The sequence below is a fragment of the Gymnoscopelus microlampas genome, assembly GCF_963454915.1.
Source record: "Gymnoscopelus microlampas genome assembly, chromosome: 8".
Classification (NCBI taxonomy): domain Eukaryota; kingdom Metazoa; phylum Chordata; class Actinopteri; order Myctophiformes; family Myctophidae; genus Gymnoscopelus; species Gymnoscopelus microlampas.
This window is the reverse complement of record NC_139945.1, coordinates 30,672,628-30,680,777: the sequence shown is the minus strand read 5'-3', so window position 1 is coordinate 30,680,777 and position 8,150 is coordinate 30,672,628.

The following is an 8,150-nucleotide window of genomic DNA, read 5'->3' as shown; positions in this document are numbered from 1 at the left end:
TGTGGTCATCACAACATGACTCACTTAAAAAACGGATAAGTGACTTTTTTTTAAGTCCATACTGCTATTCATAGGGCTGCACATGTGTCATGTGTTTCGCTAGCCAATCACAGTACTGAATTTGCAAAGTCAGCCAATCACATTACAGCTAGTGGTGATGACACTAGCTGTAATGTGATTGGCTGACTTTGCAAAAGTATAGATTTGCATTGACTGTGGAAGGGTTAGGGTTGTAGACTGCGTTGTAGACTATTGGCCAATCACGGTGCAGGATTGGTCAGTGTCCAAAACTCACTTATAGGGGGCGGTTACACCGCCCCAAAAATCCTACTGTAAATGGTAAATGGGGCATATAGCGCCTTTCTTCAAAGTGCTTTACAATTGTACATTACATTTACCCATTCACACAATGCCAGAGGAAACCATGCAAGGCGCCAGCCTGCTCATCATTAGAGTAGTTAGGTATTAAGTGTCTTACTCAAGGTCAAGGACACTTCAATAAGTGTAGCCAGGTGCTCTGCCTCCTGGGCCGTTGCTATGGTAAATGGTATATAGGGACTGTATTTATATAGCAACTGTCTAGTTATTCTGACCCATCAAATGTTTTTTACAATGTATTTCATATTCACACACATTCACAACAGTGGAGGAAACCATGCAAGGCACCAACCTGCTCATCGGGAGCAGTTAGGGGTTCAGTCAGTGTCTTGCTCATGGACACTTTGATACGGAGCCAGGGACAGAACCACGATCTTGATCACATGACTGTAGAGATAATGCGTACCGATTTATGTGAGGTTAGTACAAAAGTTGTGGAGTAGTAACAAAAACTGTGTTTTGAAGAAAACACAAAATAGTGCAAAATGTCATCTGGCACTAATGGGTGTTGCCTATATGGAGGAGCTGCGTCATGATCCAAGGAAAGCAAGGGAAGTCTTTATTGTACGACCTACGGTTCAACACTTATAGGCCAAAACGTGCTATAGCGCCACCATGAGGCCGATTCAAAAAATCTGGGGTGGCTGTTCTTCCTTGGCCTACTAGGAGTGCACATATGCAATGTTTCATGCTGACCGGCCAATGGTGCCGGAGATTAGCTGCACACACACACACGCACGCACGCACGCACGCACGCACGCACGCACGCACGCACGCACGCACGCACACACGCACACACACGCACACACACACACACACACACACACACACACAATTCAATTTTCAATTCAAAGGGCTTTAATGGCATGAGAAAACATACGTTTACATTGCCAAAGCAAAAAGCACAATACAACAATACAGCAATACAATCAAAACAAAAAATGTACATTTGAAAGTCAGAATCTTCAATAGATCAATTTCTATGTACCAAGATCACTGGGTGCAGGTATAGTGCAGGAATATACACAATGATTAGTCTTTAGGGTGGTTGTGTTCCGTTCGATATCCTTCTCCTATCACAACAACTCACGAATCTTGCTGCTGTGTTTGCACATTGTTGTACTTCGCCCAGCAGATATGGGAGTTTTTTGTCGTTGGTCATGTTTTCAAAGTCTCTGTGTGTGGTTGTAATCTGTGGGAAGTATGTGTCTCTGATGTCTTGGTACAATGGACAGACGGTTAGGAAGTGTAGCTCGGTTTCCACTTCCTTTTGTGTGCAGTGGGTGCATAGTCTGTCTTCTCTCGGGATACAGGTCTGCCTGTGACGACCTTTCTCGATCGCAAGACTGTGCTCACTGAGTCTGTATCTAGTTAAGATTTTTCTTTGTTTTGGGTCGGTCACGGTGCTCAGGTATTCTGCCACTGTGTATTCTCTGTTTAGGGCCACACACACACACACACACACACACACACACACACACACACACAGGGCCTGGCAGAGATAATAATAGCCATCATTACCTCCTTTGAACATTGACAGAACACTTCGCCCTGAAGGCTTCACACACATTATCCTGCTTATTATATGCCAACATGTGAACAAAATCAATAATTTGACATAAAATATTGATTTAAAAATGATTTCTTTGCTTCCATAGCACTGTAAACAGAAGCACAACGCTTGTCTGTCATTGAGAAAATCGGTCTGCTGTCAGGAAATGACAGACCGCAGATTGCCAGAATTGCCAGAATCGTGGGTTCAACGAATACATTTTGTTATTGGTGAGCCAAACCAACTAACTGTTTTCATGTAATATATGTTTTCATATGGCTGTCACCTTTTCTGTTGCTGATGCAGTACCACTGCTAGGCTATATACGTAGATATACACATGGTTCGATTTGCTGGGGGGATGGGGAGGAATCCATACCTCTGGTTTAGCTATCCCCCCTCTGGTCATTGCTTTTTATCACGTTTTATCCCTGCTTCTGGCCAGACTGATTTAAATACATCCATTTCCTGTTGGGAAATGTAGACTGTCTGATAGGTTTGTATTGTATTTATGTTTCATAATATCACATTTTAACAATTTAACAAAAACAATGTGTTAATTACATGAACCCTGGCATCCCTATTTCCTGCAAATTTTGCAGGAAAAAAAACGTTTTCTTCTTTCTTTGTCTCAATGCAACAATGCAGTAGTTGTGAGCTTGTAGGCAAGGCAAGGCAAGTTTATTTGGATAGCATATTTCAACAACAATGCAATTCAGTGCTTTACATAAAACATTAAGCAAAATAAACACATTTTGAATTCAGTAAAAAATAAGAAAGAGTAGTTAAACACCTAAAACTGAATTGGAAACACCTGATGGTTAAAATAAATTATTTTCTTTTTTACAAATTGAACCCTGGACATAGAGTATTCAAATATGTGTAATTGGTTGTGTCAATGGTTTCTATGTTCCCCATGGCAATAACAATTATATTCTATTCTATTCCATTTAACTTGCTGCTGGCTATGAGCGATTGCCACCAGCCTGTCCTGAAGGGGAAACGGGACAAGAGGTGAGTTTATAGGGAAAGAGTCTGGCACCAACTCGTCCAACCGTGGAGGTAAAATGCCTGAGTGACCACCATCCATTATGACTCACTCACCTAAAGGGAACTCATTGGAAACTGGGACAGGGAGTTTACACAATAGCTAAGAGAATTGCTTCTGTCCCTCTGCATCAGCAGTGTGCATTTGACATTTTCAGAGCAAGTAAAGAGCATTAAACTTTTTCAACTTCAGGTATAGAGGACTGCAGAGTCCATTTGAGTCATCCCTAATTAGCATATAAGGCACTGTACACACTGTGGTTTATGACATTACCTCAACAGCTTCATTTGCAAACAGCATGGAAGTCTGTGGAGAATTCAGTCTGCGTGGAGTTCAGTCTTATGGAAGATTAAATCCTTTTTTTGAGCTTTTTTGTTCATGTGTGAACTGCCTGAGAGACGTTCAGAGAGCCCTGCCAAGGTAGCAGAGTTATGGCTTCATCTCCCAAGTGCTCATTCACTGTCAACGAACTCAGAAAACACTGAACAGCAGTGCCAAGTAGGTGGGTGAAAGCAGCTGCCAAAATAGTCTTGACAGTAGTTCATTCATGTCTCCACTTGTTACGTTTACAGGAAATTGGCCCACATTGTCACTGTTAATACAGCAATGTGTTGTGAATGTGTTTTCTATATGTGCTACCTTATAGTCTGTGCAATCCTCTGGACTGTGTGCCACTGTGAAGCGTAAATGAACTGGAAGAGGTTAGAGGGGAACGAGCCGTGAGCATAACGTGACATGTTTAGACCTGTCTGTGAACAAAAACAGCAACCCGTGGCTATACATAGAAGCAGTGGTGTACATGCACGTAAAGGCAGTTTACCACCTTTTATTTTTTTTCAGAATTGTTTTACAGCTGATTTAAGTCTTCATTAAATAAATTCTCAGTATGGTTCCTCAAAGTAAGCTGTTTCCAACTAATGTAAGTTATAGAAAATAATAATACGAATATGCATTCTCTGAATACTTTGACTATTGGTTGTTAGTTGCCCATATGATGATCATTGACTGATTGACTATACAAGTATTACAATTCACTTCATAGAAGCTATTTGGCAGTGATAAGTCATTTTTTTGTTTTGTTTTATTCTTCAAACAGGCACTGCAAAGGGTCAAGGTTCAACATAATGTGAGTTTAAAGCAACCTTTCAGTTGTCCATTACTGCCTAACGGCTATTGACCCTAAACAGGAGACTTAACCTATTATGTCTAAATAAATAATTGGTGCTCAATTGCGCTTAATTACAGTGAGCTATTGACCCATGAGTGGACAAACCCTTTAATACCATCTGTATCTTGAGCCATACCACAGCAGTGAGTGGTGGCGAGCTGAGCAGGGTGTTAGATAACCATTTGAGAAGTCAATGCATGATGCACACAGACAAAGAACATGGCCGATGACTCAGTCGACTTATATCTTTTATCTCTGTACAAATGCTACGCATCTCTGTACACATTCTGTTTCCTTCTAGCTATGGTCAGGAGTGTTTTATTAATTTGACCATTGATCTGTAAAACGAATATCAATGAGACAGGTGAATCAAAAATATATGCACTTCTCCGTCTACAATTATAACCAGATCAAGCCCAAACCCCTTTAACTGTCAGAAGGATGTGGTTTGTGTAACTCCTGCTGTGCTCCTTAGTTTTACCCTGAATTTAAATGTACCATGCCTGTGTCCTAGTATGTAAGTACCTTAAGTGCTGATGAAAGGAAATGTGTATGAAATCATTGTAGCGTGGATGCATGAAAAGGACTTCTGTGCTTCTGTGTTAGCTCAAGCGACACCTTCAAGACTGCATCCATTCTCATCCACATTACATCTAGGGGTTTGTCTGGCTGTCTAAATTGGATTTTTCAAGGAAAAAAAAGAAAATAAAAAAGACCTGCACAGTCTGACATAAATGAGCCCAGTTTACAAGTTCTGATATTGTCTGGTATTGTCATTTAAGTTATAAATAGGTCAGAATGAACTTGGAACAGCACAATTACGGAATACTGAATCACATGAATATTCATAAATCTCTTGGAATGGGGCTGAACAGCCTTAACTAACCTTGATGAACATTAGTGGTATGCTAATTTTAGCCAGTAATTGAAAAGTGCCAAAGGGCTGGAAGCCTTATCTCACGTTTATTTTCTTTAATGTGCTTTCCGTGACAAGTGCAGAGCGCAGCGTTGACACGATGGTTCTTTATGACCATTCCCCATTGCCAACCACCTCGGATGACGATTTACAGCTCTGGCCAGCCATCTTGGTCTTTAAATAGGGCAGCTGGATAACAGCAGGGCAAGAGGAAGTGACCTTTGAATCATATTTTTGTCCTGCACTATCATTATTTTCAGTAAATGGTGCAGAAAGCCTTGCGTTTCCCTGTCATGTTTGACATTGCAAGATTGTTATGCTCACTGAAGCCACAGCAACTGAGGAAACGGTGTCAGAAAAATGGGAAGTTTCCTTTCTCCCCCTCTCTTTCTCTGTCATCTCTCTTTCTCTCTCCCACACACTTTTTTTCCGCCTCTCACTCTGTTCTCGTTCTCTTTCTCTGTCTATCATTATCTCCTCGTCTGTGTATTTCTGTCCGTCTGTCTGTCATTCTGTCTCTCTTTCAGGCCCCTCAAACAAGGTGACCCTTGAGTGAATTTAGTCAAATTGTTACTCCTGGTGATATGGGAATACGTCAGTCCTAAGTGGGGGGATGGTATGTTCCGCCCACAGAGATGACAGCTTCTCCCATCCAGCACTGCAGATCCTTTCCTTTGATATATAGTCTCTGTCAAGGCCATCCAATCAGACTGCTCTACAGGCGTTCAGTCCACTGATCTGGAATATCCCCCAGAAGATGCATCCAAGTGGCTCCCTTTGGGAATGTGACTTGGTAATATCTACAATATATCATACAGTATATCACACCATTTTCAAGTCTTAAGTCTCAAATTGAAATGTAATGTTCAATAGTACATTACATTTCATTAATTAAATTGTAGGTACATTTATTTAAGAAATCTTAGTATAGTTCACAATTTAATTTAATTTAATTTAATTTAATTTAATTTAATTTAATTTAATTTAATTTAATTTAATTTAATTTAATTTAATTTTGCCCACCAAAACATTTAATCTCCTTTATAGCATACTAGACCATACCCGGTCGACGCATCCGTGGGGGGATATGCGCACATGATCTGGCAACCCGGGAGGCAGTTCGTCCCATAGCTGGGCAGCCCCGTAACCATGGCGACAGTGTTTGACACAAAAACGCTAATAAGAAGCTGAGATTTGATGAAATTGAAAAACGGGCTTCACAGTTAAGTTCAGATGGTAATGGTCAATGGCTGTGTGCAAAATCAGAGCAATTGGTCCAGCCACTGAGGAGAACCGGGTAGCTTCACGTACTCACGTACTCACCTACTCACCTACTCACCACTACAGACGGACAGAGGCTACTAGAATTATAGTAGGATGTCCATCACTGTCAAAGTGTCCATGACATTGACAACCCTAAGTATATATATTTTCCAGGAGCTTGTATCTGCCTTATACTTGTGAAATACATGCACATATCTCACTGGGATGTACAAGGAAAATAAATTCACATGCCTGTGAATTGCGTCTTTTCAATTGCACGTTTTTGCATCTTAAAATAACAATACAAAAGAGGTGGACTGCCCACTCTCATATCAGAAAGATAAAGCATGAGGAGTCATCAGACAATGAGTGGCAGCAGAAATTACCATTTGAAATGCTTTCAAATTACATTCTGGAGATTGAAAATTTTTGTCTGGTAGTGTGTAATTATTTTGCCTTTTTTTTTTATCAATACACACACTTAAGCTAATTGAAAGGGTTTCTATATAATGGTCCCAGGTATGGTGGGATGCTTGGCTTATTGTCCAGTACCTTTGTTGCACCAGTAGAGATGCCAGGGGAAGCTCAATTTAATCAACTAAAAAGTGATGGATCATTTTTGTCTGATGTTGGACATATAAGGTAAAAATGCACACCCTCAGTGAAAAGCAAACCACCGCCTTGTGGGTAATGTCCGGAAGGACAAATAGGCTAATGGAGCAAAATTGGGTAGGGTTGCGTCAGGAAAGGCATTCAGTGTTATGACCCCCTAGTTAAGAAACACTGGTGTATGTAGACTGGTTGGAAGCTAAAAACCAATGCACCAAATTATTTTTTCGAGTCATCACCATCAGTTGCACCATAAATATGCATTGACCTCCAACATTCAGCCCCCCCCCCCCCTAAATTATAATTATCGCTAAGTGTAAATAGGCCACACAAAAACCTTGTAAGCAAACATAACTGAACACATCTATGCCTCACTATTTCATTAATCAGAGCTCATGGCCAGGCAGCACATCATGTGCATGGAGCTGCACTCTGAAGTGAAAAGTGTTGATGAGATCTAATGTTATGCTATATTTACAACAAACAAACAAACAAACAAACAAGATATGACCCAGTCATATTATACCAGGTTGCTTATTTCTCTCACTAAACATGGCAACGTCTTTAGATCCCATATTCTGAGAGGACATTGAGCCCTCATTGACTGAGGGACCAGCCAATGAGGAAAAAGTCACGCAAACGTCAGGACTAGCAAAGAAAGTCAGGACTAGAGAGTGTATGTAGACCAGGTTTTGCAACCTGGTAAAAACACCAAGTTGATTTGACATTGCACAGTGAGTTCTGGACATAGCAGTGAGATGCTGTCTTGTATCATAGAATTCATATTTAAACTGTTCCAGCATGGCTTGCTTTTGGGAGTGTTTAGTTCTCTTCAATGTATTTGACACTCTGCATTTGAGTCAGCAGAGCTACTCTCTTTCTTTGTGTTTCTCATGGCCTCATTCTTCCTGGCTCCCTTCCTCTGCTCTCTCACTGTCTCGCTTTCTCAATTCTACTTAATACATTAAGCTTTATTGGCATGATGTACATTTGCACATGTTGCCACAGCATATTGTGGATTTCAGCATACATGAAGTGGAGATAAAATAAGATTACATAAAATAAACCGCATATTAAATCAATAGATTATTCGCATAAAATTGCGGATAAGAAGATTATAATACAAAATGTACTTAATAGGCAAAGTATCCATTCTATGCTGGCCCTCCGTTGGCTTCCCATCTCCTGTATAGTTCCATATATAGCCTCGGTTAGAT